The sequence below is a fragment of the Talpa europaea genome (genome assembly GCF_964194135.1).
Source record: "Talpa europaea genome assembly, chromosome: 7".
In the NCBI taxonomy this organism is placed as follows: domain Eukaryota; kingdom Metazoa; phylum Chordata; class Mammalia; order Eulipotyphla; family Talpidae; genus Talpa; species Talpa europaea.
The window spans coordinates 87,691,571-87,708,528 of record NC_140074.1 but is presented as its reverse complement, the minus strand read 5'-3'; the positions used below and the strand labels follow the sequence as shown (position 1 = coordinate 87,708,528).

General features: G+C 38.2%; 1 pseudogene across 1 annotated transcript; it reads right to left on the bottom strand.

The window, feature by feature from the left end:
- Positions 1–15,009: 15,009 nt before the first annotated feature.
- On the bottom strand, positions 15,010–15,756 carry LOC311173601 (translation machinery-associated protein 7-like; annotated as a pseudogene). The gene has a single exon. The product of its transcript is annotated as a translation machinery-associated protein 7-like (transcript).
- Positions 15,757–16,958: the final 1,202 nt, after the last annotated feature.

Here is a 16,958-nt window from a genome sequence, read left to right as displayed (position 1 = left end):
CCTTTACAGCTGAGGTAACTTTGTTCCCCTTGGTTGAGGGGACTGGTTCCCAGCTTTCTCCACTCTGAAGTTAGTATTCTCCCTGTTGTTAATAAAGATCTTCAAGGGTTTTACTGAGAAATGTGCTTAAACTACCACATTTCATCTGGAATCTCCCCTGTATTCTGAGCTTCCGTTTACTTGCAGTTTTCATTTGAAAAATGGAGGTTTTCCTTTGTTCAGGGGAAATAGTGGCTTTTTCTTCCAAAATTTACAAATTTATCAGTCCTTGACCATTTAAGTTCCCACTTTAGGGCCTCTTGGTGATGTAGGATTTAAGTCTCAGTGCTATCACTGCTATGGCATAAGTTCTATCCCAGGCCAAGGACTAACCCACATATGGCATAATAGACCTCTCCTCTCTCACCCACTGCTCCTATAAGCAGTCCCTGTGGCTGAATTGGAAGAGGCACCTGGCACAGTGTATTTCAGAGGATCTGCCTATTCTGCTCCCCACTCTGTCTCCAGAGAATCATCACACCCCATGTACTTCTGACCTACGTCCCATTTCTTCTATACAAAAAAAAAAGTTTCCACTTTATTCCTCAGTCATGTCAAATATTTTATTACTTGTATTTTCAAAAATGGAAACAAGGAGTGATTATGTTCAGCTATTTTTAAATCTATAATGTAACACAGTACAATTGAATAATGAAATTAAGGAAAAATTAGGGATTTGTTTGTATAAAAAAGAAAATCTTCGCAGTGTTTCCCTCTTGACATTAACCTTCCTGTTTCTTGAGGTGATCTGCTTCTTCCACTCTAAATTAGTGGTAATTCTAGAGAATCAGTGGAGTAACATTTCAAATTTTTAAATTATAGATCTGTTCCTCATTTTCAGTTCAGTAGCACTTTGAAAGTACATTAAACGTCTGAAGATTGCAAACACTTCCAATGTGTTCCATAGGGCCTGTCAAAAAGACAGCATTTGGAGAAATGGTACTCCATAACCTTGTAGACTCTTCTAGAGTCTTCTCTGATGAGCACATACTGGATGGGAAATGGTAGAAACACCAAATGATTCATCTTCCTTTTTATCATAAACAGGTCCTGTGATCTCAAACCCAAGGCTAGTCACCTTTTGGAGCAAAGACAAGAACCCTGGCATGAGAAGAGAAAGGAGACAGTGTTTGTAACCCAGGTAGGTGGGGATTGATGCCCCCGATGACACAGATGAGCGGGTCCAGAGGAAGCCCCACCTTAATATGTGGTTTGGGGAGTTTTGCTTTGAAGGGATGATGATGGGAAGTCTGGGTTTGGTTATCTTGCTCTCACAGTGGAACATCCGCCCCTCCCTAATCAAACTCCCAAATCTTGTGAGGATCCTCCTCTTCTTCCAGTGACCTTCTGTGGCATTCACCGTGAGAGGTAAAGAGTTCCCTGTTAGAGGTGGGTCTGTTTGATCTGACCCCTCTTGCATTGCATGGAGGAGCTGCTCGTGGAATTCCTGTATGGAGGAACCATGCAAGTTTCTTACTATCTTTAGGTAGTTTGCCTCATACATGCATGTACAAGTTCTACAACACTGGAGATGTAGACAGGACTGACCCTTCCCTATCAAATCTTACGTGAGCAGGTCCCCCTTAGGACACCAAAATGGACCAGTCCCTGACTGGGTCATCAGGATGTGTTTACTGAGCACATAGGTATGCGGATGCACTATTACAAGACACTGTTATGGGAACCTGATATATATTATGTGAGTTACTCTTTATAATCCCCCTGAGATTGGGATTTCTCTGTTCCTCTTCTAGGCTATTTAGAGGCTGGTGTTGCCATGTGTAAACAGAGATTTGGTTTTTCTCTTTCATGATCACTGATCATAAAATAATTGTGGACACAATGCTACAAAAGTAGTTGGATGAGTGGGACACAAAACAACAAGGTGGATTAGTGGTTTTGAGGGAATCTCAATGGGTTGTAGATTTGTATTCATTATGTTCATTTTTTTTAAATAATAAATTTTATTTTTATATTCCCCATACAATTGCAACCCCCCCATTCTGACCCCAATCCCTCCCATCCTGCCCCCCACGCCCCAAAAAGTGTTTCTGGTTCATAGTTTTTTGTTGATTTTGATTTTCACTTTCTTATAGTTATTCTTTTTCCTGGTCCCTTATTTAAGTTTTCTAGATTCCTGCTATGAGTGAGACCATCCGGTATTTTTCTTTTTCTTTCTGGCTTATTTCGCTGAGCATGATCCCTTCCAGTGCCATCCATGTTGCTGCAAATTGCATGTGTTTATCTTTTTTAAATGCTGAGTAATATTCCATGGTGTATATGTACCACATCTTCTTGATCCAGTCATCTATTTTTGGGCATTTGGGTTGTTTTCAAAGCTTAGCTATTGTAAACAGTGCTGCTATAAACATAGGGTGCAGGTGTTCTTTGGAATGGATGTTTCTGTGTCCTTTGGGTAAATACCTAGGAGTGGAATTGCTGGATCATATGGAAGCTCTATGTTTAGTAGGTCCAGAAATCTCCACACAGCTCTCCATAGTGGTTGGACCAGTTTGCACTCCCACCAGCAGTGCAGAAGAGTTCCTTTTTCTCCACACCCTCGCCAACATTTGTTGTTGCTAGTTTTTTTAATATGTGCCATTCTCACTGGTGTAAGATGGTATCTCATGGTAGTTTTGATTGGCATTTCCCTGATTACAAGTGATGTTGAACATTTTTTCATATGCCTGTTGGCCATTTGCATTTCCTCTTCAGAGAAGTTTCTTTTTAGCTCTTCGCACATTTTTTGACTGGATTATTTTCTTTGTTGTTGTTGAGTCTCATCAGCTCTTTGCAGATTTTTGTGATCAGTCCTTTATCATTAGTGTTGTGTGCCAAAATGTTCTCCCAGTTGGTGGGGTTTCTCTTTGTTTTTGTTATTGTCTCTTTGGCTGTGCAGAAGCTCTTTAATTTGATGTAGTCCCAGCTGCTGATCTTTTCCTTCACTATCACTGCTTTGGGTGATGTGTCTGTAAAGATGTCTTTGATGTGCATATCACGTAGTGTTTCGTCTATATTTCCTTCTATGTATTTTATACATAGAAGGTCTTCAGGTCTTATGTCTAGTTTCAGGTCTTATGTCTAGTTCTTTAATCCATTTTGAGTTGATTTTTGTGTATGGTGTGAGGTAGTGGTCAAGCTTCATTCTTTTGCATGTAGCGACCCAGTTTTCCCAGCACCATTTATTGAACAAACTTTCTTTGCTCCAATGCATATTCTTTGCTCCTTTGTCAAAGATTAGTTGACCATAAATCTGTGGGTTTATTTCTGGATTTTCTATTCGGTTCCATTGGTCTGTGTGTCTGTTCTTGTTCCAATACCATGCAGTTTTGATGATTATGGTTTGGTAGTATAGTTTGAAGTCTGGGAGTGGGATGCCTCCATTCCCTTCTTTTTTTTCAGGAGAGCTTTGGCTATTCGGGGTTTTTTGTGATTCCATATGAATTTCATCAATAATTGTTCTATTTCTTTGAAGAATGACATTAAAATTTTGATTGGAATAGCATTGAATCTGTATATTGCTTTTGGTAGGATGGCCATTTTAATAATGTTTATTCTTCCAATCCATGAGCAGGGGATGTCTTTCCATTTCTTGTGTCTTCTTCTATTTCTTTTAACAGTGTTTTATAGTTTTCTTTGTATAGGTCCTTTACCTCTTTTGTTAGATTTATTCCCAAATATTTGGTTTTTTTTGTTTCAATAATAAAAGGGATGGGATTTTTTATTTCTTCTTCTTCAGATTTATTGTTTGTGTATAGGAAGGCTACTGACTTTTGCGTGTTGATTTTGTATCCTGCCACTTTACTGAACTGATTGATGAGTTGAATTAGTTTTTCTGTGGAGTTTTTGGGGTTCTCTATGTATATTATCATATCATCTGCAAATGGTGATAGTTTGACTTCTTTTCCTATTTGGATTCCTTGGATGTCTTTCTCTTGTCTTATTGCCCTGGCTAGGACTTCCAGTATTATATTGAAAAGCAGTGGTGAGAGTGGACATCCTTGTCTTGTTCCAGATCTTAATGGAATTGCTTTCAGCTTTTCACCATTGAGAATGATACCGGCTGTTGGCTTGTCATAGATGGCCTTTATGATGTTGAGTTATGTTCCTTGTATCCCAAGAATTTCAAGGGCTTTTATCATGAATGGGTATTGCACTTTGTCAAAAGCTTTCTCAGCATCTATTGATATTATCATATGGTTTTTATATTTCTTTTTGTTGATGTGTTGGATAACGTTGATTGATTTTCGGTTGTTAAACCATCCTTGGGTCCCTGGAATGAATCCTACTTGGTTGTGGTGAATTATCTTATGGATACATTGTTGGATTCTGATAGCTAAAATTTTATTGAGGATTTTTGCATCAGTGTTCATTAGGGAGATTGGCCTGTAGTTTTCCTTTTTTGTGTTGTCCTTGTTCGGTTTTGGTATTAGTGTAATGTTGGCTTCATAGAACATGTTTGGTATTGTCCCTTCCTTCTCAGTTTTTTGGAAGAGTTTGTAAAGGATAGGCACTAATTCGTCTCTGAATGTTTGGTAGAATTCATTTGTAAATCCATCAGGTCCTGGGCTTTTGTTTTTGGGGAGGTTTTTGATTACCATTTCAATTTCGCTGCTTGTAATTGGTCTGTTTAGGTGTTCTATTTCTTCTTTATTTAGCTTTGGGTGATTGTAGAGTTGTAGGAATTTGTCCATCTCCTCAGATTGTTGAACTTGTTTCCATATAACTGTTCATAGTAGTTACTGATTATTCTTTTGATTTCTGCTGTGTCCGTTGTGATTTCTCCTCTTTCATTTATGATCCTGTTTGTGCTTTCTCCCTTTTTTCCTTTGTGAGCCTGGCTAGGGGTTTGTCTATTTTATTGATTTTTTTGAAGAACCAGCTCTTGGTTTCATTGATCTTTTGGATTGTTTTTCTAGTTTCAATTTCATTTATTTCTGCTTTGGTTTTTATTATTTCTTTTCTTCTACTGGTTTTGGGGATTTTTTGTTGTTCTTTTTCTAGATCTTTGAGCTTCGAGATTAGGTTGTTTCTTTGAGTTCTTTCTTGTTTCTTGATGTGAGCTTCTATTGCTATGTATTTTCCTCTTATTACTGCTTTTGCTGCATCCCATACATTTAGGATATTGGTGTCCTCCTTGTCATTCAATTCAAAGAATTTTTTAATTTCGTCTTTGATCTCCTCATTAGTCCAGTGGTCTTCCAGTAGTGTGGTTTTTAATCTCCATGAGGTAGGAAAGTTCCTTGCCTTCTTTTTATGGTTTATTTCTAGTTTGATGCCTTCATGGTCAGAAAAGATGGTTGGTATGATTTCAATCTTGGTGTATCTGTTGATGTTTGTCTTGTGCCCCAGTATGTGATTGATCCTGGAGAATGATCCATGTGCGCTTGAGAAAAATGTGTACTCTGTTTTTTGGGGGGTTAGTGTTCTATAGATATCTGTTAAGCCCAAATGCTCTAGGTCCTTATTTAGAGCTTTAGTTTCTTTGCTTATTTTTTGTCTTGTTGATCTATCCATTGTTGATAGTGGTGTGTTGAAGTCTCCCACTACGTATGTGTTTTCTCTGATGTCTGTTTTACAGAGATGACAACAGTTGTCTGATATATTTTGGTGCTCCTTCGTTTGGTGAGTTTATGTTAATGAGTGTTATTTCTTCTTGAAGTATTGTCCCCTTGATCATAATGTAGTGACCATTGGGGTCTCTTTTTATCTTTTTGAGTTTGAAATCTGTTTTATCTGATATAAGTATAGCTGTTCCTGCTTTCTTTTTTGGTCCATTTGCTTGTAGGATTGTTTTCCATCCTTTAACTTTGAGCCTATTTTTATCTTTTGTAGCTAAATGTGTTTCCTGGAGACAGCAAAAGGTTGGGTTTTGTTTCTTAATCCAGGCTGCAACTCTGTGTCTTTTTATTGAAGTGTTTAGTCCATTTACATTTAGAGTTAATATTGATATGTTAACATCTGTATTTGCCATTGTGTTTGTCTTTCCTTTGATTTTATTTATTTATTCTTTTAATACCTTTTTATTTTTTGGCCTTCTTTCGTTGTTATTCGTCCCTCTGAGGTTCTGGTTTTAGGATTCCTTGTAGTATTTTTTGGAGTGGGGGTTTAGTCGTAATGAAATTCCAGAGTTTCTGTTTGTCTGGGAAGGTCCTTATTCTTTCTTCATAGAGGAAGGAGAGCTTTGCGGGATAGAGTATTCTGGGTTGGCATCTGTTTTCTTGGAGTCTGTTGACTATGTCCCTCCACTCTCTCCTTGCCTGTAGTGTTTCTTCAGAGAAGTCTGATGTCAGTCTGATTGGTTTTCCTTTGAATGTTAATCTGTTTCTTCCCTCTTATCAGCTTCATTATTTTTTCCTTGTCCTGGATTCTTGGGAGCTTTACTATTATGTGTCTTGCTGTATTTTTCCTTTCGTCGTGGAAGTTTGGTGTTCTTCTTGCTTCTTGTATATCAATTTTCAGCTCCTTCTTCACGTTTGGGAAGTTCTCTTCAATTATCTCCTTGAATATTTTCTCTGTTCCTACATCTCTCTCGTCTCCTTCTGGGATTCCTATAACTCTTATATTTCCTTTCCTCATGGAGTCAGATAGTTCCCGAAGTCTTTCTTCATCCTTTTTCCTTCGTACTTCTCTTTCCTTTTCTGTTTTGGTTCTTTTTATTTCTGTGTCTTCAAGAGTACTTATTCGTTCTTCCATTTCATCTATTCTGCTTTCATTGCTTTTCCCAGAGTTCTTTAGTTCCTCCATTAATTCTTTGATCTCCTGCATTTCTTTTGCTTCCCTCTTTAGGGACGCAATTTCATTATTCTGGCCATTGTTTTCCCTCTTTAGGGACTCAATTTCCTTCTTCTGATCATTGTTTTCCTTTATGAGTTCTGTCATTTTTTTATTCACGGCAATTTTAAATTCTCTTTCTGGGAGGCTCAGAGGTTCTTCCAAGTTACTGTCGTTGCAATCTGGGGGCTGGTTTTCTTTTTGTGGTGTGCTTTTTTCATGAGGAGTTGTTAGGTTGCATGTGGTTCTTCTACTCCCTACTGTCTGTTTTCTAATTTGTCATATGCATTGGGACAGTGTGTTGCTGGGACTGCCCGGCATCTTGGGTGAGCTTCTCCGCTCCCCTCTGGCTCTTCCAGGAGCCATCTGTCTGTTTCAAGCAGTCTTTACTGAAGAAAGGTCCCTGTTCTAAAATGCCGATGTGTGGACACACTCCCCTGTGTGCTTGGTCGGCCCCGGCGGTGGGTTCCCGCTCCCCCTCTGGGTTTGGACTGCAGGCCAGAAAGCGCCTGGCGTGGGGGAGCTTCCCCACTCACCTCTGGCTCCTGAGGGAGCCTTCTGCAGGCAGTCTTTACTGAAGAAATGTCCCTGTTCTAAAATGGCGATGCGGGATGCACTCCCTACACGTCCAGTCTCAGGCACACTCTTATGCACAACTGGTCTGCCCCGGCCGTGGGTGCCCGCTCCCCCTGTGGGCTCAGACTGCTGGTCTGAAGGGGTCTTGGGTGGGCTAACTTCCCAGCTGGCCATGGGGTCCTCCAGGAGCCTTCTGCCGGTTTCAAGCTAGGTGGCGCCAGAGATCTCTCCTATTATTCTTGGGGAGCTGTTTTTTTTACCCCTTGGGACAAGGAACAGAGTGGGAATGGTAGGGAAAACCTCAACGGCTTTGGGGTGCTGTGTCTGCCTTGTGCCCCCTGACGTGGAGGACCCACACCCCAAATTTCATGCCCTGGGTCTCAGTTCCAAAGCCCTCAGGTCCAGGAGGCGGGCTGTAGCCCAGTTCAGTGGCCACAGGAATGGCGCCTTTTGCACCCTGCTCCCATGTCCAGGCGCCTGGTTTCTGATTGCTCAGTGAGGGACTTTCACCTCAGTGAGGGCCGCCGTGCATCTCCCCGCAAGCCTAGGTCGCAGGTGCGGGTACCTGGGCAGCCACAATCCGCGTTTGCTTTTCAAGCGCGCCGCTTTTCCGCGCAAGCTTACCAGCTGGCCCAGGGCTGTGTGCAGGTCTCCGGGGGTCTCTGTTGTTCTCTAACGGCGCCCGGAGCCGTTCGCTCAGCTCCGCGGCGAATCCTGCAGGGTTCTCCACAGCTCCCGTTCACGGGGTGTGGTGGCTGAAATAGTTCCTTTCCACTCACAGTCCCGCTTGATGTGTAGTTTGTTCTTGTTGGTCGTTTTAGTTTGTTTTTTTTTTCCTCCTCTCTGCCGGTCAGAGAGTGCCGACTCTGTGGGTCCTGCGCTTTCCTCCCTTCTAGTCCTCTTTTATGGCAGCTTTCTTCTTCAGGTACTTTGCTGGAGTCGTCCGTTTATCTTCTGTGTCCCAGTTCTCACTCCATTATGTTCATTTTTAATGTGGGCATAACAGTATGCCCTGGGTGTGGAAGACATTGTGCTACTTGTTACTTTGGAAGTGCCATTTTAACCAGAAAGAGAGATTCACTGACTGAATCGTAAGACTTTTGGCTTCCTTTATTTGATTAAGAACATGAGAAAATTGCAATTGTGAGTGCCATCAGTGGACTCCCAAGGGCAGATTGCCAGGACTCTCTTTTCTGATCTGTTCAGAGAGGAGAGATATGGGTTGGGTTTTGAGGTGTGTATCAGGGCAATTTCTGGGCCTACAAGGTCAGTTATACAAAATCAAAGATTTTCTATTAGTTTTGCAAGTCCCGTTTAAGCACAGGGCCATATTCTGGATGCAAATTGTAGGGCAGTTTTGTCTGTACTCAGTTTTTGACCTGAAATATGAAATGTGGAGGGTGACAACCACCGGAGGTCACTGTGCAGTCCACCGTGCCTGCACTGTGAACTCAGGTGTGTGCATTGGTTGAGATGCAATCAAGGCTGGTGGTCCTGAGGTCAGTGACTGCAGAATTTGCCCTGGAGGGGCAGCGTGGAGAAGTCCTTTGTGCACATGTGCGGTGTTGGCGGGAACCTGGAGCTGCACAGGAGCTATGGTGAGCAAATACCAATGAAGTCTGTCCAGTGAGGGCAGCGGTGCTGATGTTCCATGTCATTGGGGCGGGGGGAGTCAGCACAAAGTCCTCAGGTCACCCTGCACCTGTGCCATTGTCAGGGAATGAGATGTGCTCAGAGTGAAAGGTGCTGCTGAAGCACATTCTGATTTTCAGGGTTAATTTGAGTAGACATTCAAAAGGATGGTGATGAAGGAAACGTGGTTAGAACCGCAGCTACAGGAGCTGGAGCAGAGGTTTGGTGTGGAAGATGGGAAGCCACGTAAGGAAAGTATTTGATTTACTGTAATTTCAGGAAGTTGTTTTAGTGTTGAAAACTTGTTGACTGTTCTTAACAACTGTTCTTAATTTTACTTTCTCAGTTTGAGTGTGTTGAATCTGGATTACGTGCTGGTAGCCTACACAGGCTGCCAAGGCATTAGATAACCTCAGTCTAGTGGCCTCCTGTGTAATTACTGTAGCCCTGGAAGCACAGATGTAAATTGTCATAATTTTCTTTCATTTGCAAGGGCGATTTAGCAACTGTCCACCCAAGCTAAGAATGTTCAGTCAAGATGGTACAGCAGTCTTGGGTTTCAAAACCACCAGAAAATCAACATGTACAAATCATAGTTCCTCCTTCCATGATGCATGCAATAGCAGGAGAAAGACGCATTCAGTGATATAAATGTGTCCACTGGAGTGGAAGTGTTTCATGCAATATTATAGTGAAATTTAATGTTATGTTTTAAGTGATGCAATAGATCTTTCTCAGGCTATTAATACATCACTATCACATAAGAATAAGAATTTAATTAACAGCAAGTTTAATATTAGACAATACTTTAGTGTGTGTGTGTGTAATGCAATTTCACATAAATTCAAATGACCAAGGAGGATACACATCTATCTTAAGAAAACTTTTATATCTGGAGACCTATCACTGATCAGAGATCATTTATGGATTTTTTTAAATTTTTGTTTAAATTTAAAATTTTTGTTTAATTATTTTATAATTTTACAAAATTATAAAATTTTACAAAATTATAAAATTACAAAATTTTACAAAATTATAAAATTACAAAATTATAAAATTACAAAATATTTTGTTTAAATATTTTGTAATTTTTTTTAACCTCCACCAAACTACCTGTGTCCATACCCCATCTGTCTCTATGCTTATTATTTTCAAATTAAATGTTTCTGTGCAATTGTTATCTATAACAAATGTCCACACATTCAAGAGTTAAAACGAATCCTTGTTTAATAAATCAGAATTACCTTAGGCTGGGTTGGGTTTTCAGTAAGAGTCTCACAAGCTCATTCTCAAGGTTTCACAATCATGAACTCTGATCTGCAGCCACTAGGGGAGAATCCACTTCTAGATCCACTAAGTGATTGGCACAATTCATTTCCTTATTGTGGTTTCCACATGAACCCCTCCTGGTTGTGCCTGGTGTCCTCCAAAGAAAGTATTGTTTACTCAACATTTTACCTCTGATGAATTATTATTTATTCAACTGAAGGGATCACCATGGTATTTTACATAATTTTTGTCTCTTGGGCTCAAATTAGAAACTGTCCACAACAGAGGTTTAAATTAAATGCAAATCAGTGAATTAATGCATTGGAGAATAAATTAGTCAGGTCCAACCCTCACCCTGCAACTTCCATTGCTCATACTCCCATATCTCCCATTATAACCTCAAACTCTTGACCTCTGTTAACATTATTCTTTAAGGAAACATGCATATCCATCTCCAAATGACCATTCAGTTCTCTCCCATGTCTATTCTGTGCATTTATTTTCATATCTTTTAAGTTATTTTTTAGGTAAAATTTGTTTAAACACTATATATGACTTAGAAGTATATGTTTAGATTTCTGCAGATGTATGTCATCATACACCAACTAAATACTAAATACTAAATCCTCCACCAATGTCCATTGGGACCCCTCTCTATTTTGCTGCCCCTTTTCTCACCCTCCCCCTCCAGTAGCCTTAATTCTGCACTCAGATTTCTAAGGTTTATCATGGTTTGTCTATTTTTTATATTCACATAGATGAAGTTGTTTGCTTTTTGTCTGACTTACTTCACTTGGCTTAATCCCTTCCAGATCCATCTACATTGTCACAAATGGCAAAATTTCATCTTGTAGTATTTTTTGGAGTAGGGGTTTACTAGTAATGCATTTCTGGAGATTCTTTTTGTCTGAAAAGGTCCTTATTTTTTCTTCATAGAGGAAGGAGAGCTTTGTGGGACAAAGTATTCTTGGTTGGCATTTGTTGACTTGGAGTTTGTTGAATATGTCCCTCCATTCTCTTCTTGCCTTTAGTGTTTCTTTGTAGAAGTCTGATGTCAGCCTGATTGGTTTTCCTTCATAGTTTATCTTTTTGTTCTCCCTCATCAGCTTCATTATTTTTACCTTGGCTTAGACTCTTGTACTATTATATGCCTTGCTGTAGTTTTCATTTCATTGTGGTAATCTGGTGTTGTTCTAGCTTTCTGTAGATTTATTTTCATCTCTTTCTTCATGCTTGCGAAGTTCTCTTCAATGATCTCCTTGAATAGTTTCTCAGTTCCTTTGTCTCCTCACCTTCTGGGATTCCTATAACTCTTATATTTCCTTTCCTTGTGATGTCAGTTCTCAAAGTGGGGCTTCATTCTTTGTCCTTTGTACTTCTCTTTCCTTTTTTTTTTTTCTGTTCTTTGTATATCCATATCTTCAAGAGTACTAATTTGTTCTTCCATTTCATCAATTCTGGCCATGTTATTTTCCCAGAGTTTTTTAGTGCCTCCATTAATCTTTCAATATCCTGTGTTTTCTACATTCCCTTCTTTAAAGACTTAATTTCATTCTTCAGTTCATTAATTATTTTTCTGATATCATTCTTTTCCTTTTCATCTTCATGTTTTTTAATCATGGTAATTCTAAATTCTCTATCTGGCAGGCAGAGAAGTTCTTCCATGTCATTGTTGAGTTCTGGGGGCTGATTTTCATTTTGTGGTATGTCCTTCCCCAGAGGGCTTGCTTGGTTATTTGTATTTTCCCTTCTCCCAGTTGTTTGTTTTCTAATTTATTCTATGCATTGGGCCACTGTGCTACTGGTACAGGCAGGCATCTCTTTAGGGTTGTCCTATTAGGAGGTCGGGAACTGGTGGCCAGACCAAGTCTGACACTGTTACGGTAGACTCCACAAGGATAGTGATGCTGTGGGTGAGTTGATGGATGCTATCCCTGAAGATCACCGAGTCTGTACACTGCTGGTCTCTTCCCCTACATGCCCTATCTTTGTTTGCAGAGCCCTCCCTCTGTCTTTACTCAGTTCCAGAAGGGGATGAGGGGTTTTAGGCTTCTAACAGCCTCACAGGCAGGTCTGCACTTTCCTGGGACCCACAGTTCACCTTGATGGAGGAGTCCTCCCTCTCTTCTGCTCAGTTCCAAAAGAGAGGCATAAGGTCCCCAGCCTCCAGCTGCCTTGCGTAGGCCAATGCTTTCCTGCTTACCTTTCTAAGAATTTTACTGTTACTGATACTATTGTGAATGAGATAGATGTCTTTATTTTCCTTCCAGATGTTTACTCATTAGTATATAAAAATGCAGCTATTTTCAGTCTGTTGATTCTGTATCCTGTGACTTTATTGAATTTGTTGATTGGTTATAAATGTTGTTTCATTTGAATCCTTGTGATTTTCTATATACAAGATCATATTTTCATCTATTAAATTTTACATCTTTCTTTCTGATCTAGATCCCTTTCATTTCTGTCTTGCCTTGTTGCTCTAACTAGAATTTCCAGAACTATGTTGAATAAAAATGCTGAAGTGGGCACCCTTCTATTTTTCCTATCTTAGATGAATAGTTTTCAGGTTTTCACTGTTGAATATGATGTTAGCTCTGGGCTTGTTATATATGGCTTTTATTATGTTATGCTCCCTCAATACTTGATTATTTGAGGACTTTTATCAATGAAAGGATGCTGCATTTTGTTAGCTGCATCTCCTGCATCTGTTGAGAAGATCGTGTGATTTGGGCAGGTTTTTAATTTCTAATTCAGTCTCTTTGCTCATTATTGTTTTGTTCAGATGATGTGTTTGTTCTAGAGTCACCTTGGTTGTATGTTTCTAGAAATTTGCCTATTCTGTGTTATCAAATTTGTTGGCATGCAGTTGTTCTTAGTAGTATGTTAAGATCATATGTATTTCTGTGGTGTCAATTTAAATATTCTAATTTCTTTCATTTCTAATTTTTTTGGAATCCTCTTTTGTTCTTTGTCTGAAAACTTACCAATTTTATTTGGCTTTTTGAAAACCAACTCTTAGTTTTATTAATCCCTTCTATTTTTTTCTTCTCTGTAATTTACTTCCACCCTTACAGTTATTATTTTCTTCCCTCTTCTGACTTTGGGATTAATTTCTTTCATTAGCTCCTTGAGGCATACACTTATGTTGTTTATTAGATATCTTTCTAATTTCTTTATATGTATCTAGTCTATAAAAAATTTCTCAGAAGTGCTTTTGCAGCACTAAATGAATTTTGACATGTCATGGTTCCATTTTAATTCAAGATTTTTTTAATCTCCTTCTGATTTCTTCTTTGACCAATTTGTTCAGAAGTGTGTGGTTTAGTTTCTATGTATTTATATATTTTCCTGCTTTCACCTTGTTGATTTCTAGTTTAAACAGTTGAAACAGTTGTGGCCTAAAACTGTATATAGCTTTATATAATTGTGTTCAAAAAAGATAGTATGATTTCAGTCATCCTAAATTTGTAAAGGTCATATGATCAATCCTGGAGAATGTTCTGTGAGCACTTGAGAAGAATTGTATGTTCTACTGTTGGATAGAATGTTATATATGTACACCTGATATGTATGTATACATTGTGTTATGTGTAACATACATGTTGTGTCTATAACGTACATGTGTATACACAAATGCACATATATGTATGTGTGTATGTGTTAAGAACATTTAGTCTAAAGTATGTTTGATGTCTAATGTTTCTTTGTTTTTTCAAGATAACATTAATTTATGACAGTATTGATTTCATGTATACAGTTTCTCACCTCACCAATTCTATATTTCACACTACATCCACCACCAAATGTCCAGTCACCACCCACCACCAACCAATCAGGCCCCTCCTTTCTAGCTCCCCTTTTCCCTCTGTAACCATCAGTCTATCATCAATCTAAGCATGTTTTTGTTTTGCTTTTTCATTTGTTTTTATTTCATTATATTCTACAAATGAATGAAATCATATTGTCTCTCTCCTTCTAACTTATTTCACTTAGCATAATCCCCTCACAGACCATCCATGTTGTCACAAATGCCAAGATTTTATCTTCTTTTAGTATTTAGTAGTATTCCATTGTGTATACAGCCAACATCTTCCTTATCTAATCCATTGGTTGAGCACCTGGGTTTTTTCCATATCTTAGTGTGGGTAGTGCTGCAGTAAACATGGGGGTGAATATATCTTTAAATTAGTATTTTCATATTATTTGGCTAAATACCCAGAAATAGGATTATTAGGTTATATCATAGTTCTATTTTTTTATTTTTTGAGGATTCTCTATGCTGTTTTCCATAGTGGCTGCATCAATTTGCATTCCTACCAACATTACATGAAACTTCTTTTTCTCTACAACCTCATCAATACTTCTTGTTTTTTCACTTTTTGGTCATAGCCATTCTAACCATATAAGGTGAAATTTCATTTTTTATTTTGATATGCATTCTCCTAATGCTAAGTTATATAGGACATCTTTTCATTTTTCAATTGCCATCTGTATATTTTCTTTGATCTATATAGTTCCTCTGCCCATTTTTTAATTGAGTTGTATATTTTTGTTGTTGAATTGGGTTAGCTGTTTATATACTTTGGATAGTAATCTTTTGTCAGATCTCCCATTTGGTAGGCTGCCTTTTCATTTTAATGATGGTTTCCTTCAGAATGTAAAACTTTTTTTGTTTGATGAAGTCCCATTTGTTTATAGTTTTTATTTCTCTTGCTGGTAGAGATGAGTCCACAAAGATCACTAAGGCCAGTGTCATAGAACTTATCACCTATGTTTTCTTCCATGCATTTTATGCTTAGAGATTTTATGTTCAGGTCCTTAATCCATTTTGAATTCAATTTAGCATATATGAAGATAAAGATATGGTATAAGATAGCGATCTAGTTTCATTCTTTTGAATGTGGCTATCCAGTTTTTCTACTACTTTTTTTTTTTTTTGGTCATTTCAAATGAGTTGGTTTAATTCCAGGTAGTACAGAATTCAAGATAGAACAAAGATGAAGATGAGCACACTTTGGCAGGATTCTACACTGGTTTTTCTCTGACCTAACAGGTAAGGTAGAAATGGCTAAGTGAGAAGAACTAAAGATGAGCTAGTGTATGACTTCTTATTTTCTTATTTTTTTTTTTTACAAAAGTTTATTCTTAGATGTACAACAGGCTCCAAGACACTTCATTCTAGCTATTGGCGTCAAATGATACTATGGCAAAGAATCCACATGTTGAAATACGAAAAGAGTTAAAGACCACCATTGCCTCAGGCACAAGGAGCATCTTACTTTTTGCCAGATTTGTTAATTCCACCTGTGGCCAGTGGGCCTTTCCCCGCAGCCTTCACTTTTAGCTCCTCGAGTTTCTTCTGTTCTTCTTTCTGCTTCTGCTTGAATGCCTTATCTCGTCCATCTCCTTGGCCTGCTTCTTGGGCTGCTTCAAGGGCTTCTTCTTGCCACCTTCGCGGCCGGACATGGCGCCACCGCCCCTCACCCCTACTACTTCTTGAGAAACTTTTCCTTGGTTCCTGTGTTATAAGTTGATCACATATGTGTAGTTTTATTTCCGGCTCTCAAGTCTATTCCATTGATCTGTGTGCCTTTTTTGTTCCAATACCATACTGTTTTGATTACTGAGCTTTGTATAGTTTCAAGTCAGACAGCATGATAATTTCACTTTTTTCCTTTTTCCTAAGGACCATTAGGTTACTCAAGGTCTTTTGTGGTTCTATATAAATTTTAGAACTTTTTGTTCTATTTCTGAGACAAATGCCATCAGGATCTTAATGAGAACTATGCTATATTCGTCTAATAATTTAAGTAAAAAGGTCATTTTGAGACTATTCTTCTGACTCACAAACAGAATGTCTTTCTATTACTTTGTTTCAGTTTCTTTCAACAGTGTCTTTTAGGTTTCAGTGTTCATGTTTTTTCACCTCCTCAGTTAAATTTATTCTGAGGTATTTTTTATGCAATTGTAAAATAAATGGTATTTTTCATTTCCATTTCTGCTTGTTAAATGTTTGCATATAAGTATAACCAGTTTTGTATATTGATTTTGAAACCTGAAAATTTTCTGTATTTATTATAAGTTTTTGATGGTATCTTTAATTCTCTGTATGTCATTTTCAGATAGTGACACTTTTATTTCTTCCTTTCCAATTTAGATGTTTTATGTTTCTTGCTTAATTACTGTAGCCAGGATTCCAATACTGTGTTAAATGATAGCGGTAAGAATTATTATCCATGTTTTTTTCCTGATGTTGAAGGAAAAGCTTTCTTTTCCTCCTCTTTAGTTGTGATGGTAGCTATGGATTTTTCATACATGGTCTCTATTATCTTCAGGTATGTTTTTTCTCTACCCATCTTATGAAAGTTTTTAATCTTAAATGAATGGTGCAGCTTATCAAATGTTAATGCACCTTAGATGGTCATATGATTTTTGTCTTTTATTGATTTGATGTATTACATTTATGGATTTGCATATATTGAACAACCCTTGCATCCCTGGAATAAATTACACTTGATTGTGGTATGTGATCTTTTTAATGTATTGAATTTATTTTATTAATTTGTTGAATAATTTTGAATTTCTGTTAACCAGAGATAATTGGCCTGCAATTTTCTTTTTTGTGCTGTCTTTGTCTGGTTTTGGTATCAACAATGTATTGCACTCAT